The following is a 19,326-nucleotide window of genomic DNA, read 5'->3' as shown; positions in this document are numbered from 1 at the left end:
CCCAGGCCCCTGGTGATGAGGCATATGCTGCTTTTCCCGTATCTGAGGAGTAACGACGGAAGGTGACATTCTGCTGTCACTCCGCTTAGGGGCAGCCCTCTCCCCAGGAAAAGAAAATGAGTGTTAGGTACCAACGCTAAAAGGAAAGGTGGTTTTTCTTCATTCTTCTTGCTGGGTTTTACTTAAAAGACTTTCTAATTTACTTTCTGTCTTTGCCTGTTATTCCCTGATGTATTTACTCACACGTAATTCTCAGGAAAGCATTGGGCTTTTCTATATTTCACATGGCAATGAAAAACATCAAAGTGAGTGTTTTGGGTAGCAAGTGCAGTAAAAAATATTTATTCTGATGTGCCTCAGGTTTGGAACAAGCAGAGTAGTGAAAAAAACCAACATCCTTTTATGGTGTATTCTGGCTTTTTAGAAGTCAACAGCAATACAGTGTTTGTAATGAGTCTGTATTTTCACATATTCATTAAATTGCCTGCACGTTAAAGTAGGTAGACAAGAATCTGATATGTCTTGCAAAAATACGGCTGCTTGGGTGTTTTAACAAAGCGGCTGTTGGTTGCCATAGTTGAGTATTCTCTTTGGCTGTCCTTATGGAGAAAGCCTGTTTGTTTATTTTTATTGGGTTTATTCAAAGTATTTTCAAAATGATTGCAAATATTTTTATTCAAACATATGATGTGCCAAATGTTTTAACTAGCCAGACATCAGAGTCAACTGCTGTGGAAAGTGTTTTAATGCCAATATTATTATTCACTCAAGACAGCAGGCACTGGGGCGTTTGCATACAAACATGCCCGAGATGAAGAGCGTCGGCAGAATTCAAATATAGATATTTGACAAAGTAGTTTACACTGTTCCTTTAATCACAGATCCGGAGCTGTGCTTTATTAATCCCAGGAAATGCTGACTCGTCACTAAAACCTTGTTTTAGCATCTCCCGTGCTCCCTTTTGGCTTGTGACAAGAAATAGATTTATTGCTGCTTGTGTTCCTTGTCTTCCCCCACCCAGTGTCTGGGTAGCCCAAGCCCTCCCTGCCCGGGGAGATGACCGTCTGGATGAGAAGCAGAGCTTACCATTGGACCTTCCTTCACAGGGAAAGGCCGTAACATACCTTTAACAAGGAATCCAACGCGCCAGTGTTTGCTGTATAGAACCAAGTCACTTCTGAGGCTGCCAGCCAACAACATTAATCAGGTTAGAAACACGGGGGCTCTTGCGTTCGAGCTTTCTTGTCCCGATGGCTAGTGATAAGAGTAAGCAAGTAGCTTGAGTTCACACAGGGGAAGTGAAAAAGCAAGAAATGGAGCAGCCGGTGCCAGTAATCTGACACTGTTACATGTTTGGAGCAAACAGGACAAGGGATGGAGCTACCCTAGACTAATTGCTGCATTTCAGACAGTGAATGCAGCTGTGCAAGAAAATGGAAGTTCTGCTCTGCCCGGAGTAAGCGCAGGAGTTGCACTCCTGGTGTCCCGTCTGGTTTTGAAAATTGTGGCAAAGACTGGTAATACACCCAATCTGAAGAGTTTGGAAAAAGTCAGGCCCTCTGCCCTTTCTCATCCTCTAACAAAAATAAACATGTGTTTGGCTCCTCCGTTTTGGCTTCTCTGAGGTTCCTCCTAAGTTCATGTTCTCCAGCGTTTCTCTGCAAATAGGACAGCCACAAATGTATTAATTTTTATTATTATTGTAAATAGATACTAATTTTCTTCTGTAATCGTTTGTTTCCCAGAGGCGGTGTTTTAAGAAAGACACTCCAGCATGGGGAAGATGGCTTTTGCCTTGCGCTGCGTTCCTAGCCCCCATGACCCACAGGACCGGTGCTGTCACGAGCAGCTCTGCAGATGAGACAGAGGCGGTTTTCCTTCCTTGCCTGCTGTAGTTTGGTGTTTTGAGCAGTGTCTGAAGGTACGAGGGAGTTCTTTGTCATTCCCTGATAGAGGAGCACTGTTCCTCTGTGCGAGAACAAAGAAGGAATAACTATGGTTCAGCTTTATTGCTGCTTTGCACCTTATATATACAACTGTTCATAGGCTACACAGGCTTGCGCTAGGCTTTTTACAAGTACAAATTGTTACGCAGATAGTACTAATAAGAGGCTTTGGTCCCAGGAGTACAAACCCTTGTGGGTCATTCCTGTGCAATAACAGTATTCTAGTGAATCAATTACTTATAATTCTGTTCATTAAGACAACTGAAATAATAATACCTTATCACACTAAAAGCAGGAGGAATAATTATATTATTATTTTTTGGATACATATCTTACATTGTCAGAAAGAGTGAAAATCTATTGTAAAGCAACAGCTTTCAACCTTTTCAGTAATGAACTCTGGAATAGGTTTTGTAACTGATAAACAAGAAGTTGCAAACAGCCTCAAGGCAAAACTGGAGCTGCGTCTGTCTTTCGTAGTCGCATCACAGTTGCACTAATGAAATTTTGTATTGTCATGGCTGTAGCAAAGAGTGAATTTGCCACACAAATATCGTACCTTACAGGAAATGGAAAAGGTACACTGATTTTTATTATATTGAAACTAAGGTGGAAAAGGATTGGCTGGAAGAAGAAATGAAGGCAGTGCCTTGCCTCTTCACAAGGTACTTACCAGCTAAAACGGACAATGATAGATAATAGAGAGAGGCACAGAAGACAGAAACATAAGTCATCTAAGAAAAAGGAAAAATAATGCAATGCATAAATATTACAAGATGATAAATAAAAGTAATTTGCTTCCACATGGTAATTTGATAAGGGTATGGCCTCCCTAGTTAATTTTATATACCAGAGGAAAATCTGCAAAGCAGTAAAGCAAGAGCCTCGGCTAGTGAAAAACTGCCCAGTCCCACACGCTGGGTTTTTAAACACACGAGGCTGATACACTGTTCAAATCCCAGTAACACCACCCATATACAATGATGCAGCATGAAGTCTCATAGCGTAACCAAGACATTTTCATGCCACTGAATATGGAAAATAAATTTTTCCATTTTTCAAGTAACCGTTAAAGGTAATTATGGAGTGAATGCCATGATTTTTATCTTGGCCACACGGAGGAAATCTGGTAACCCCTGGAGCCAGCCAACACTGCTTCACCTTTCTGCACAACCATCTGGTTTTGTTATCTTGATTTTTGTGTGTGTGAAATCTCATTACAGAATTCTCTAAGGCTTTAGAAGCCGAAACAGAGATAAGGAACCTTCAGAGACATGAAGAACAGAAGCGTGTTGTTGTGGAAAAAGAAAATCTAATGTGGTAAGTGCTAAAAAATTTGTTCTTCCCTTGTCCTGAGCTCTATACCCAGTAATGGGTCAACTACAGAAATTTCCTAGAGACCTTGGAAAATAATAGCATCTCTCTTCTGTTGACAAGTTAGAAAATCCTGCTTGCAAAGTGCAGCCACTGAGGGATGGCAAAAAAAGCATTACCTCATTCTGTAAGTGCCTTAGAAATAAATAAGAGGGAAATGCATGGATTATCCTGTGACTCAGTGGAACAGGAAAAACTATTGACAAAGAAAAACAAATTGGTTTTGCCTAAAAAAAAAAAAAGTAAAAAGATCAACAGTGAACATTCCCAACTCAGTTAAGTGCTATTGGCAGTTATTTTTAAGAATTCAGCAGGGCACGTAAAGTAGTATGTGAACTGGAGGTAGTCACAAGAGACCTCTGCCTTAATGAAAAGTAATGTTTTTGGAGGAAGCAATAGCAGGGACAGAGGTCTGACTGCAAGCCAGGCACTCCGGTTGCAAAAGACCATTTCCTATGGAAACCTCCTTTAAACCAAAGTGCTATTCAACAGGGATACACTGCACAGCAAGATTCAGCAGGGGAACACACTGACTGTGTGGCAGTAGTAGGGACCAGGATGTGGGGTTTGTACCAAGGCACCAGCTGAATGAGGGGCAGCCGCAGCATGGCATAGAAAAACAGCAGGCACCATGATGGCACATAAGCGGGACAGCAGCAGACAGAAATACCTCTGTGCTGTTCAGTAGTCCGCTCACTTTATTTGTTGCACTTAGTTCTGGCCGATTTAAGTCGATACAGATTTGAATCAAGCGCAGGAAGTCTATAAGAAGTCACAGCAAAGATCAGAGGGCTCAATAGTATGACCAACAGGGAAATATTGTAAGATAAGGGGTCATGTAATCTAAAAAGGTGAAGTGTGGCAATGTATTCTCTCATTTTGCTGTAAATTTCAGAAAAACTATCATAGCTTCATATACTTCAAGAAGTTAGACGTGAAGGACGTGTCTTCTGCTCATTGCAAGCAGAGCTCATCTTTGCTTTCTGTTCCAGAGAAACACCGAGATTTCAGCAACAGCCAAACACAAGCTCCAGACTGAAGCTCAACTATGGGACAAACAGAAGTGCAGAAACTGCGACTAACAAACTGGAGCACCTGGGTTTGCAGAGATAAATGCCATAGACACAACAGCCTTTTCCCCAAGCCAAGATTTCATTAGAGAATCGTCAACTTCTTGGAAATTGTTTTAAGGTATGTATTAATTTCATTTTGCACTTACTGTCAGTTTTAAGCAGAAGTCTTCAGTGTGCACAATACAAGACATGAACTGCAAAGTACAAACTCTGAGGATAATTATGAATTAAGGTAGTAGAACTTAGTCTTAAAGTATTTTATTTACTTTTTCATACATCAGAATTTCCATGATATTTTAGATGAAATACCTAGAAGCACGTTAACTCACAATAAGCACTGAATATTGCTTAGAAACTGTTGGCTTTCAGCTAGGAGAAAGGAGCTGTGAAAGAAAAGCCACACTAAAAAAGCAAGTTGAAATAAAAAAAGAAAAAAAGCTTTTCCTACTGACATTTACTTCCATGAAGAAAAACAAGTACACAATGAGAAGAAAATTTCTCATTTTTAAATGGGCTATCTCAGGAAGACACACCAATCTTAAAGTTGCATGCAAAGCCCTTATGAACAGCCTTAAACTGTTTATCCTCCCCTAACAGTCATTTATCTGGATAGTCTGAGCAGAGACCACAGAAAGTATTTTCTCAAAGGATTTTCTTTTGTTAAAGACCTTGAACTTTTCCTATCTGGTCTAATTACAAAGGACAACACTATGAGTAGGATTGCTATAATAAACAAAACAAGTCTTAGTTGCAGATTACTCATCTATTTGAGGTAGGAATGTAAAACATTTCACTAAGAAGCAAAGCTTCAAATGTAAATCAAGATGCTAATGGCAGGTGAGGCATTCACAGCAAGTGTGTTACAATTTTCTAGAATATATGATTTTTTTCCACCCTGCTTCATTGTTCTGACATTCAAATCATCTCACACACTTTTCATGTCAAACATTGATCTTAATTACCACACTAAGTGAGGAAAAGCAAAGCTGAAAGTTTGCTGTAGCAAAACCTTGTTATAGCTGAGCTTTTCCTGCTACTTGCTATTAGTTGACCATGTCTGAATTTTATCTTTTCAAGTACATACATGGCTCCTACCAATTTGCCCAGAAACATTCAAAATCTGAAGTATCCCTTTTGGCTAATAGTTGAATATGGAGTGAAAGTCTGTAAATTACTTGGTTTGGCTTTTTATCCATCATGAAGGTGCACAACATACTGCACAAGGAGAACAGAGATTGAGAGCATAAACAGATAGAGAGACAGTGTTTTTAACATGAGCTGACCGAGTCCTTGATTACACAGTAAAATGAAAGTTACCTAACACTGCAGTAGCAAAGAAACAGAGAGAAAGTGTTTTCTGCATGCACCTTATATTATGATGATCAAACATTGAAACAGGGCACCTGGAGAAGTGGTAGAATCACCATCCCTGGAGGGATTTAAAAAAAGGATAGATGTGGTGCTGAGACAGGTAGTTTAATAGTGGTTTTGGCAGTGTAAGGCTAATGATCTAAAGGTCCCTTCCAACCTAGACAATCCTACCATAGCTATGACATCATGTATATAAATGCTTGGAGAATTAGAGCTTAGGCTGCTTACCTATTGCTTGCCATTATACTCCTGGGTTTTTGCCTAAAGCTTAGTCAACCTTTCAGCTTCTGAACTTAATCTTCTTCTAGTCCATGCGTCACAGACTGTTTTAAATTTTAACTAATATCTCAGTCAACTGTTCCCTGAAATAAGGTTAAAATAAGATTCCCACACACAGTCACTCTTCTCCAGTAACTTTATTAAGCGCCTAGCAAGTCATAAGATTTTAGCTCACTTATACCCGTACACGGCCCTCTGTCATCTTCACAAGAATTCCCCCAAAACCACTGAGAACCCAACTCTCAATTTTGCAACTATAGTGGCCTTTTTGCAACTGGAATCTAAGGAGACTTTTTAGCCTTAGTCCTCTGGGCCAGCAGCAGGCTGAGAAACACGCATGGTACTCTCACTAATGTCAGCAGCACAGGGGAAAATAATCGTAAGGCATTCAGTTGAGTAGAATGCAAGGAAATTATACAACCAATTCAGGACAAGGCTTCGCCTGGTTGTGGTAAGAGGGACTTACACCCAAACCTTAAATTAATAGCTGCCGAGTCAGAAACCCAGCATATGTGGGAGAGAACATCTGTTTAGAAGTTGCACAATACCTCAATGAAAGCAATCGTAATTCTTCCTGAGGCTGTAAAGGTATTCGAACACAGTGTGTTCTGTTACACCACATGAGAGCATTCTTATCCCTCTGTTGTTTTATTATACTGACAACTCAAGGACTCTGAAAAATATCCTTTTTCTAAGCTGTGCAATTTACCTGGTGCTTAGGATGCTTTCAAAGTCATCAACACATGGGGTACCTTCCCTTTAGAGGGTTCACCAACCACGTAATCCAGCGTTGTCAGAGCAGCACTGGGCTTGCTCCAGTAAAGGAACTGGTGCTGTACCAGCCAGAACCGCGCAGAAAGCCAAGTGCACTCCTTCTATCTTGCTTTTACCATTCAGACAGGCGTTCAGCAGAGAAGGGATGAGTTCCTCATTACATTAAGCGGGTCTTTGTGCCCGAGCAGTAAAACACCAAAGAAAGCACAAGTGAATATAGCAAGAGCAGTGCTTTCCCTGGTGACCAGAGCCAGAGTGCAGCAGCATTAGGAGTGTTTCAAAAGCAGGCTGGCAAACCTGTCAGAGTGCTCTCTCCTTTTCTAACATGGGCTGATCAAACACATCCACTTCTCCTGCAAGCCAGACACTGGGCATGACCCTCTTGGTGCCCTCTGATGCTCTGCTCCCCCAGACTTCGCTTGCAGCTGGCCACTTAAAATAACACATCCCTTGAATCCAGTAGGCGCAACAAGTCCCTGGTTGAGAAGCTTTCAGCAGAGTTAACCGATTTTAATGAAGTTCTCCTGAGATCCAGTCTGTACGCAGCAGCTTCCCATCCATCATGGGAAAGTGGCCAGGGACCCCACTAAATCTCACTCAAACTGGTCTGAGCTTTTCTCACTGGAGAGATGCTCCAGTCAGCACTGAGCAGTAAGTGCTTTGGATGAAGCTACGGGAACAGTTAAATGATCACTGCCAGGCTTTTTGCCGCACTAAATTCCTCACTGATGGGAGATAAACCTCCTAAATTGCCACCTTCCAGCACAGCATTCTATTTTTCCCATCCCCAGTACTTCGGTATTGGCTGGATGGTCGGCACAAAGCCGAAGCATCTCATCTTCTGTGCAGGTTAAGGCTCTGCACATGACTCGCTCCTTGTCAGAGCACTCCAGGGGAGACTACAGCCATGTCATTTGGAGTATTGAAGGTGGACAGCGTAATTGGGGGAGTAAGGAGGAAGCAAGTGTCATCATAGTTTAGGTTTAAGCTGAAAGGTGGGACAATCATGATGTAGTCTCAGTAGATAATAAAATTGGCAAACCAAATAAGCAGTTAGAGAGCCCATCTGCCACATCATATATTAAATGGATTATTTAAGCAGGTTCACCCACCCTTTCCCTGCGGTCAGCTGCCCTGGGGGGCTGCAAAAGCAGCAAACCTTACAATCAAACCTCCAGGCAGAGCTGGGAGCAGTGCCAGCAGGTCAGTTCAAACCAGAGCAGCTTTCTCAGACCGTCAGAGCACTCCTGGGATCAAACAGCCACAACGGAAACGTGACTTTCATTGTGACAGCAACACTGAAGAAGTCTGCCTGATTTCAAGCCTTAATTCATGTTGGTTTGTGTCCAAGTTAAAATAGTACTTTAAGGTAACTGCAGAAGCTCCTGTCACACAGAGACTGCTGCATGGGCAAACCAAGACTACAAGATCCACACCACAGAACAGTGACTGCTAATGCAGGTAGAGATCACTGCAGCCAGCCCTCCTGGGGGAGTTCCGCATTGAAAACTCTGGAGATCTGAGTGGCTATCCAAAAAGTATTCTCACTATGGCAAAGCGAGTGCAAAACACAGCATTAAGTCAAAAAATAACTATATCATCATAAATTAAGAGCACTAAACTGAGGAAACGGTGTGCTTGTGACAGCTTCCTGAGGTGCTGTTCTCAGCCCAGTCATCCAAACACCAACACCTCAAGACAAACAGGATAGCTTTTTCTCCTGGAACTGAGGGCTGGGACAAGAAAATTTGGCAGTGTTTATGACATCACCTGTTCCATGCCTTCTAAATCATTACAAAAAACAACTTGGGAAGACATGGATTTTTTTATTTTACCCAGGAAATTGGTTTCTATTTAGAATTGTTGAAGTGGAATGAATTTCTCCTTTCCTTCCCAGCCTCCTTTCTCCAACCTAAGAATAGGTGAGCTGCCAGCAGCCGGACCCAAAACAATACCAATGCAAACAGCACATCACAAGGGTCATTTTCACTAGATTATAGCTGTGCTTATTATCAAAAATGAGCAAGAGACATGTAATAATTTGATTTAAATCTATTTTGCATGGAAGTGTTATTGCCCAACACAAGATAGGTATGAATGCAAACAGAGCCCATGATCTGGAATATATCCGTTTCTTCTCCTTTGCTCTACACCCACCTCCATACCACACTCATTTTGAAAATCTCTATTTGGTCTACGTACAAGAGAACAGCAAAGTGGAATGAACTCTTCCTGTACTGTCCCATTTGCTCTGGGTTCACTTTCACTGCTTGGCACACCAGCATCTACACATTCACTTAAATACTCACTCACCGCTTAACCTACTGATTCTTTCTGGGAGTCACTCTGATCATTTGAATCCATTTAATACTATTGAATTCCGATTTACTGCCTCACTGACTCCAGTCTTGTTACGCACTAAGCAATTACCACCTCACCCGGATAACATTGATGGTACCTCTAATAGAGGTCAGAACTTCAACATCCTCCTATTGCACTCAGATGTCGCCTCTCAGTCACCTGTGGGGTTGAGTTGATGAGTTCACAGTGGGTTTTTTGCCCAAACACAGGCTACTCCCCACATAGTCATCCCTGTTCCCTTCCCTGTGTTTTTCCAGGTACACCGCATCCCGTCAGGGATAAGGGGAGAGCAGCACGCAGCAGCAGTGGCATGAAGGAACCCCGCAGTGTCCGTGGCACGGTAAGCCATCCTGCTTTGTCATCCCTTCTTTCCCCAGGATCCCTTTTGTCACCAACAAGCATTAAGCATCATTTTACCAGGTTACCGCCACTCCAAGACCTCAGTGAAAATAGCTACTGTGAACTACCACTGCATGCACCTACTGCAAACTGTCCGTGCATGCACATCTCCGCTCGAAAAAGGTTTATTCTGTTTTGCACCTGCACTCTGAGGTCTCCATCACAACAAACCTGAGTTCACGTGTTGGACCAAGCTCTCTCCACTCCCCTAAAATCAGTTCTGCTCAACAAGTGAGAGCTGAAACTATTGCTCCTGACAGCATTTGCTTCTGTACCCAGAGCAGCTTATGCTGAAAAGGATATATATTTGATGAGCCATTAAGCTGTCTTCATCTGTTAATTTGGTTATGTCCCTTCAATAACATCACCTGTTCCAGCAATGTCGTAACACTGCTGCCAGCCGGTGGCCCTAACAACCGGGTTTCATCTGCCAGAAAGTAAAAAAAAAAAAACCCCAACCCCAAGCACTCTCCAACCATAGTGACTAGGAGCACCTAATGACTAGTAGAACCTTAATGAAACCCCCAGCCTCAGGATTTAAGGCTTCAATTTTACCAACTGCTGAAAACAAACAGTACAGGAAGTCTTCCCTTCTAAGGGGAGAGTTCATGATTTCCCTGGAGAGACAATTGCTTTTCTGTCAGTGCTCTGTGTCAGTGTCAGGTACTCTATACCTTTCCCTTACCATGCCAGAAATCCTGAATTCGTCAACAGGTTTGGGAGAGACACAAGGAGAGGTCAGGCCAAAGCTTTCCAAAAAGCCTTATCCTTCCATTTAAATGCCATGTGAGAAGTTGTTTTAGTCTATGGAGTCATCTATCATTGTAGAATTAATTACTTCTCCTGGCTTAAGGGCATCAACACATCAAGTACTGCCATCAGCAACTACCAACTGCTCAACTTCGATATAAACACTGCAATTCTCACCCAGTACACCTGAAGTCCTGCCTTCAGTTTGCTGAGCTCAGGGTGCTCAGTGGGTCAATGGCTCAAGGAACAGATGTCCTGTTGGCCATAACCCTGTTCAACTCGTCCTACGTTCAGGTTCCCCTCGAGGTCTCTCAGTCCCAGGAGCAGTAACAGCCGGTGTAGACAATCCAATTCTGTTCCGTCCGCAGCAGTGGCTGCGGTGCACAGACATCCTCCTCTAGTGAGGAACTGCAGTTCAGGGTCAGTTTTCTCCCACACCGTGACTCCCATAGGAACGCCCCATTGCTGTAGCTGATGAGGTCAGAGCACAGGTCACAGGATGACTGGAGCAATGCATGGAAGCAGTTGACCCAGCTTAGTTCCCTTCCAGCTCTGTACCAGTCTGCTCCTCATCTTTGGGTCTTCCTTCCCAGAGCTCCACAAGCGCACCCCACAGCAATAGCCACCCCACCCCAGGCAGTTTGCTGCCCACTGCTCTCCCCACAGCCCTTTCCACCAGCCTGAGAGGCCCTTTGCCTTCAGCACTGCTGTACAGCACCAGACACACCATCAGCCCCACTAGAGTCATCAGAAGTATAAGTCCAGATACAAACAAAACTAATGAGGGTGACAGAAACCCATCATAGGAGGATTTGCAGGGTGTCTTTAGTCTGAGCTCTACACAATTCCATTGCTTTCCAAATCTCACATGGTATATAAATTTAACTTTTAACCTTCAGGAGTCTTACGTCTCCGTGGAAGCAAATAAGTTCCACTAAGATGCTCATTAAAAAAATGAGCACAAACACAACAGAGGATTTGGTATGTGCAATACGCATCAGGTGGACTAAGCCAGGATTTGGGATATGCAGCAGCCCTAAGGCAACACCATCAGATCGATGCTCTGCCTCAAGCAGCAAGAACTGCACACAAGTTTTCCTCGCTAAGATTTCCCTTTTGAGCAAAGCAGCAGCACAGGGCCATTACTGAGGTTTGAGTTGTCCCCTTAGAAGTACCTCACTGCAAGCCTCAAGGAAGACTTCTGCCTTGCAGCGAGTTATATTCAATTAATTACTCTTTCTCCAGCAAAACACTTGAAAACCACTCCCACTGCACTCTGTACCTCACAGCACCCAAGTACAGTTCAGATTTGAAGAACAAGGCACTGTTCTTCTGTAGATACAGTCAGATAACAAAAGGTACTTAAAGCTCCGTATACTTTTCTCCTACTGGAGGTAGTCTGCTATTGACACAACAGCAAAATAAGAGCATGTAAAACTTTACTTAGTCACTGGGGGTGGGGGGGGAGGAGATCCAGTCAACCCTTGAATAGAGAGCCATTCTGATTGAAATGAGTCCTTCACTGACTGAAAGGGGCTGTCCTTTACCTAAAGCATCCCCAATGTATTTTTAACCTAACTCCCACTCCAGGCAGATAAACCCCCCAGACCCAGCAGGGGGATGCCTTAACAAGCAGCAGTTGACAACTGACCCTTAAAACATCTTTTCTGCCCTCTTCCATTGACAACCATTTGTAGGGTCAATCAGGAAAATAATAAAAAAGGCAAAGCGAGTGTGACAAAGGGCTCTACTCCCCCCTCTGCACAGCAGCTCTCGCTGCCAACGGGCCGTTCGTGCTGCCCCCCCCCCCCCCCCCCCCCCCCCCCCCCCGGGGCTCTGCACAGCAATGAAGCCCCCGGCCCATTCAGACTGGCATTGGCAGCAGCCCCAGCACAGATGCTCTCCCCCCCATCACACACAGTGGTCCTCACTGGCCACACAGCTGCCCTGTCCCTGCTGCTGGGGGAAAGCCTTCTCCTCTGTGTGTGTGTTTGTGTCCCCCAGCTCTTGAACCCCAGAGCCGTTTGAGGCAGAGACACCTACTGCCACCCCCATATCCCCTCCTCCCAGTGCCAGAACTGGTCAGAATCGCAGCCTGCGCTCCCCGGGACCAACTGGTGCTGCACGCAGCGGGGGAGCTGCTCCCCAGGAGGGAGATGCCCAGCATCACCCACAGCCCAACGCAGGCAGTGGCACGGCCCCCAGGAATTTGGGGCACCCCCCACCCCAAAGCAGCACCATCCCATTTCACCCACACCCACTGGCAACAACCTGTTGCTGACACAGCCCCCGCAGCTGTACCTACAGCCCAGAGGGAGGAACAGACCCAGCCCAGGCAAAAGCAGCCCCCCCCCCCTCCTCCCGCAGGGTCTCCCCACTTACAGGGCCACAGTTCAGCAGCAGCCGCTTCTTCAGCGCAGCGAGGAGGAAGGCTGCAGCCCCCGGCACAGCAGAGAGGGAAGAGACCCCGCAGCTCCCGCCTGATGCAGGGAGGAGGAGGAAGGATGCACTGGAGACAACAGCCCAAAGCTGGCCCTCTGACACCCCCCCCAGGCCATGACAGCGGGGGGAGCAGCAGCCCAGAGCCCCTCCAACACCCCCAGTGCTCTCCAGCTCTTGTCCTGCACACTGAGCTGCTGGAGCCTCTCTGGGGAGACAGCACCTTTCCGAGCACCAGCAGGAACCAGGGGAGAAAGACCAGTCCTGACAGCCCAGGAACCTGCTGGGACAGCTTTTGCATTACCTATTTTTGCCTCCTCTAAACCCAACTCCCACCCAGACCCCGTAGCCACAGTGCGAAATATCCATCTCGCGACCATCACTGAGAGTTTTGTCCCTCTGAGTACAGCTGAAAGCTGGAGGAAGGGAACATCAGGGGAACCAGTGCACACTGCACACCAAATAGATTTTTTTTATATCAAAAAAAAAAAAAACCACCCCCCCAAAAAAAAAAAAGCTCCAGGGCTCTGCCTGAAACTGAAAAAAGTATCCCTGCTCTCAGGGGGTTCCCCACAGCCCCACTCCATGGGTACAGGTTACCAGAACAGCCCTTTGAGCTGTTGAGACTTAAATAGATGAGAGAAGTTTTATCAGAGATAAGGAGAAAAAGGGCTGCTGCCAGAACGCTTTAACTGGACTGAACACTTCTGGGGAGAAAAAACAAAGCAAAAGTTAATAGGTATATTATGAAAAGAACATGTTTCAGCTGAATTTTATCATCCAGGAGAGATAAACAAAGATTTAATTACAGACCACCATTAACTCACATAAGCCATACAGATGACAATAAAACTGGAGAAAAGCACTAAACTAAACCTCATGACAGCAGGAGACCACAGACACCACCCTATTATATAAACCCACAGTACCTATGTAGGAGTCATAAACCTCAATAACACCACCCAAATAAAAAACCCATAAAATAAAGACAGCAATCACACACAAAGGCCCACAAGAAGAGGACAACCACACCCCAGCCAACACTGCAGTGGGAAACAATCCCCCTGGCCAGAGCTTAAATGCAGAGCTGGGGCCAATGGGGACGGGTGTGTGGGCGGTGGAGGGTCCAGGTGAGGCCATCGGGGTGATGGGGACCTGATGGGGCACTGGGAGGACTCCCTCAGCACCTGACCCCATGTGGCTCCGACATCTCCACCCACACCTCCAAGGCTGCATTTCTAGCAGGGCTGTCAGCATCCTTCCGAGCGAAGGGGGAGGCAAATGTGGCGCAGTGTCTTCTCCGCAGTGACGCACGGCGAGGGCGAGTGGTGAGAAGCGCCTGTGTGGTAGACGTGCTGGTGACAGAATGACCCTACACACAGCTGTCTCTGTGCTCCGTGTCATTAGATCTGGCAACGCGATGAGTTCGGTCCTGTTTTGTTCTCAGAAGAGTGGGACACCAATTGATGGGCGCAGACTATGAACTGGATGTTTACTGCTCAATGTGCTGACTGTCCTGAAAGATCTGATTTCAGAAAGATTTGAAATCAGAAAGGCACACTTAAAATAACAAATGTGGGGATGGACAGACAGACAAGGGAGAACCATTGTCAGCTTTCCCAGATCCCGGACCCATCCCGAACACCACGTGAAGGGCAAGTCCCAGGCTGTCAGGATTTGGGGCCAGCAGCACAGATGGCCGCAGCAGAAGCAAGAAGGTCTCTCTGGATTCTGCAGAGAGCATCCATCTCACGCTGCGATTAGGTACGTGTATTTGGTTATGTGCCTCGGAATACATCGTGAGGCGTGTAACAGCTTTCCCTTAGAATGGCGCACAAAGCGTCGATGCACCATGGGGCTGTCCTGGGGTCTCATTTCTTCTCCTGATTGCAAAGTCTTTTAGTCGTTAAAGGGGAAGTTGCGGTGCTGTGATGGGGCTTGTGATTATAGACTGGGTTTTGTTCCTGCAGGTCCTGGGATGTCACTGCAGACATTTGTGACAGCCTCAGGGGGAAACAATCCCCTCTCCTCTGCACGCCAGAGCGATCCTTCCCAAAATATACCCAGCTCGGGGTGAGTGCTTTTGGGTTTATCTGCAGATAATATGTGTGTGTATGTGCGCGCGCGAGTTGCAGCTCCCCTGCTTTCTGTCTGCCACCGCACCTATGAGGGGGTCACACAGTCTCACAGCCACGTGTGCCACCGGTACCCACTGCCGGAGGACGGGCTGAGGGGGGAGGATGGCCTCGGCCCAAACTCAATGACAGCGGCGCTGCTGCAGGGCTGGGAGAGGGCGCCCTTTGTAGCAGAGACACTGCTGAGCGCTCCCTGTTGCGTACCTGTACAGCACGTGCTGAGGCAGGATTGCCTTTTTCCCTCTTCTGGAATCTCTGAAGAGTAAAGACCAGAAAACAAACCCAACACGTGTAGCAACAAGACATTATTGGAAGGGTACCTGTTGCATATAAGCTGGCGATGAGCAAATTTAGGGTGGAGATTAGAAAGATTTTTCATAGCGAAGACTACCCCCAAATATTTTTAATATGGGATTTTTTCAGCCTGAGAGAAATGCTCCCTTGTGAATTCTGAACCCCCAGAGAGGGCAGTGAGACCCTGGGCAGCCGTCCTGACCCCAGGGAGATTCGCCGGGGGTGAGCAAATACGTTCTGACCCGCGCAGGCGAGAAAAGAGCGAGCACTGGGAGAGGTTTCTTGAATGGCATTTCAAAACCTAAACCGGCCGGCTTTTACACTTCGTGCTCTCCTCCAGCAGCAACGCTGCTGCTGGAAATCTGGTGAGAACGGGGTTTGGGCATGCATTCCGTCCTGCCTTCATCTCTGCAGTGAAAGATGTTTCGCGGTGGTGTGGAAGGGAGCGACCGCACACAGAGCTGACGTGTGCTGCAACTGCCAGCCCCTCTTTTGGGGTCGTTTCTGCGCTTCACCTCACTTAGGGTGGACTGACACCAATCTGGCCATTGTTTCTTCGATCGGCATTCTCTGTTGGCACCCTCTGCTGCGGTTGCCAACAGCCCGTCAGGTTTGAACCACTGCCCCTCGTTGTGGTTTTGGGCTCATTAATGACAAGTTCGGCTCCGTTCCCGACATGCTGTGCCCATGCCGGGCCACCGCTACGGGATGCTGTGAGCCCACGAGCCCTCGAGGCCGTTGGGTGCTGTGGGAAAACAACGGGAGATGGGTGAGGAGGACTGCAAACCTGCTCAAGTCACGCGCACCCGGGGCGCTGGACAACACGTGTGTCACACTAATTGCTGTTCAGCCTCGTGTGCTCGCAAGTGGAGCATCCGCACTGAGGTGACGTGAGCCCGGGACAGACTCAGGGGCACCTTATGGAGCGCCCGTGAGATTGCTGCCATGTGGGTGAAGGAGATCAAAGCACAGTGGAAAACTGCGCCTGCGCGAACCTGTGAAAAGTAGGTGAGAACCGCACATGGGAGCTCACACGCTGCTGATAACGAGGACTTTCTCCCACCCTGCGGTGCCTGCGTGCCCTGCACGCATCCCTCTGCCCGGGCGGTGCTGCAGAGATTCCCCGATTTGCAAGATATTGAGATTAAATTTGTTCTTTGCCTTTCTTCCGTGGTGTTGTGGTTGCTCCTGCGTCCTGCCCGAGTCAGCTCACACATCTGGCGTAGTCAGCAGGTCCAGGAACACTCATGCCACGGCTGACAAAAACATTGGGGACTGGGGAAGCAACGACAATGACTTCCCGTGTTCCGGGATGGCCCAGTACTGAGCACTGGGCCCCTGTGGCCACTTTCCCGGCTAAATTGGCTGCGCCAGAGACGTGGTCTGAAATAGATAACGGGGCGGTGATTACCCCCGAGAGCATTGAGTCGGCTCTGCATGCATTGCCATGGAAATCGGCATTGGATTCTTCTCGTGAATTAGCAGGGAGGTTGGGATGGCTGTTAGCTGCCAGAATTGGAGCTTTTCGCCGTGAAGCTGTTGCATTATGTAGTAAAGTGAGAGAACTGGAAAAGGAAAACTGGAGTATAGAAGATGCAAAGGTGATTGCTCAATAAGTAATTACTGTTCGAGCAGAGCGCTGGGATGAGCTGCAAGATAATGGAGAGCAGTCGGTAGTGTGTATTGTTAATAAACAAAGGGACAAATATGGGAAAAGTACACTTTCCATTTCCCAAGTTCGTGCTCTCATAAAACGGTCATGGGGTCCCGAGGAATTGGATGAAAATATTTGGAATGAATCCTCAGACTCCAAGATGGAGTTGGGATTTGATCTGGACCTAAAAAGCAGTGAGGCGGTGGAAGCACGACCCCTCCTACAAATGAGAATTAGTGTTGTCCCTCAGAAACTGGTGTACAATGGAGGAAGGTATTAATTTGGTGCGGGAGATGGGGATGGCTCATGTGTTAGTTGCAGGATCCGATCCGGACAGTTTAGCAGTGAGGAGAAGTATCAAAATGCAGTTTTTGGGAGGAGCGCCTGCCTCCCTAAACCCCTTGATTACACCAGCAGTGACAAACGCTATGGGCAATGCAGGCGCCCTAGGAAATACCTTGAGGGAAATTGGGGCTGTAACTACGGGACCGTCTGTGCGGGTGGTGGATAAAGGAAAGTCGTCAAAACCAAGAGGAGTTCCAGCACGGGTGACAAGGAAACAAGTGTGGAATGCTCTTGTACAAGCCGGTATCCCCTGACCAGAAATAGATGGGATCGCAGCATCAAAAGGATTTCGACGATGGCAAAAGTTAGCGTTTACGCAAAAAAGCCGACCCCCCAACTCCTCGCCCGCCCTCCGCCCTGCCTGCCGCCTCCGTGTGAGATGTGATGCGGCGACAAAAGCAATATTCTTTACAGGTATCCTTGGGATACAAACACAGTCCCTCCGTTTGCCACCGGATGACAGCAGCTGATGCAGCACTGTGGTCGGGTACCGGTACCGGTACCGCTTACCATTCTATTGGTAATATATTGATTATGGCCGAGTCACAACAAGAAAGTGAAGCTGCTGCCGAATCGCTGAATGCACATTTGCAGGACTGAGTTTGGGCAATTAATGCAAAGGAAATGCAGGGCCCGAGTACGACTGTACAATAGTTCGGCACAGGCAGGTTAGAGGAATACCAAATCGGGTACAGCAAACAGCCCGGCACTTTCCTGTGCCAATCACAGCAAAACAGTTACAGACCTTTGGGGGACTTTTAGGGTATTAGAGAACTTTTCTCCCACATTTGGTGATATTAATGTGCCTTCTGCAGAAATTAACAAGGAAGAAAGTCGTCTGGCAGGGGACCCAGCGACGAGCAGCCTGTGGTGCCTGCAAAAATGCTGTGATTGAGCATTCACAGTTATACACTCCTAAGCGAGGCTGTCCTTCTGAATTAGAAGTAACAATTCCGGACGATATAGTCTCGGGATTGTGGCAGATGATTGGGATGAAAAATCAGGCAGAACCTGTAGGATTTTGGTCTGAGAGATTACGATTCTCCACTATACATTACACCCCAACTATTCTTCTTTTACATCCCTAGTGAATATCAGATTCTCGAGCTCTTGTATTTCAGGTATCTTCGCCAAACATCTGCGTCTTATCTAGAGGAGATGACAGCGTTGGAACGGTGTTGCGAATTGAAGTTCAATGGGGAAAAAGCACAAACCGCAGCTCTCCGGTCCGTGTGGGCGGTTACCCCGCGTCGGGGGATCAAACCCGGAGCAGTATCAGCTGAAGGAGCTGCAGCAACGCGTCTGTCTGTCTGGAAGGAGGTGACGCTGCTGTTTCCCCCCCCGGCCCCCGTCACAGGTTGGCTGCTCGTGCTTCGCCGTCTGTGGGAAAGCACTGGAAGATGGGCCAGGAGGACTGCAAACCCGCTCAAGTGACGCGCACCCGGGGCGTCCCGCCCGAGTCGGCTCACACAGGTGCCCTCACGCCTCCCCCGGGACAGAGGGGCCTGGCGGTGGGATGATTCGTTCCCTCCTTCCGAGGGGAAAACCCCGAGAATTGGGGCCTATTGGGCGGATTCTTCGCCGCGGGCGGCGGTGCCGCCGCTCCTCCGCTAGGCGGCGCCCCTGCCCGGGCCCGCTCCCGCCCCTCCTCGCCATTGGCTGTTCCCCGCCGGCGCCGGCACCGCCGATTGGTCGGCGCCGGGCGGGGGTCGCCCCCGCGCGTCAGGTGCGCGCCGACCGCCCCGAGGCTACAAGAAGCCCCGGCGCGCGGTACCGCTTGTCACCGCCAGGGGGCGCCGCCGCGTGGGGAGCGGCGCGCGGCAATGGGCGGCACGCGGAGGTCCTGGCGGGGCGAGGGGGGGGGCCCGCCGGGCCCCTGGCGAACCCCGGGCGCGGTGAGGGGGTCTGGGCCGGGGGGGCCGGGCCCTGAGGGGGTGTTTGCCCCCCCCCCCCCTTCCCGGGGCAGGCTGTGGGGCGGTGGGGCCCGGGGCCGGGGGTGTCTGGGCGCCCCCCGGGTCGGGGCCCTGTGGGGGGGCAGCTCTGTGCCGGGGCAGCCCCGGGAGGGCCCGGCCGGGGGGTGTGCGGTCCCCGTGCGGAGGGAGGGCCACTGGTTGCGAGGCCCCGGGGGTGAC

This window comes from Vanellus vanellus (genome assembly GCF_965231255.1).
Source record: "Vanellus vanellus genome assembly, chromosome: 4".
Lineage (NCBI taxonomy): Eukaryota > Metazoa > Chordata > Aves > Charadriiformes > Charadriidae > Vanellus > Vanellus vanellus.
The sequence above is the reverse complement of the archived record's forward strand: the minus strand, read 5'-3'. Positions refer to the sequence as shown.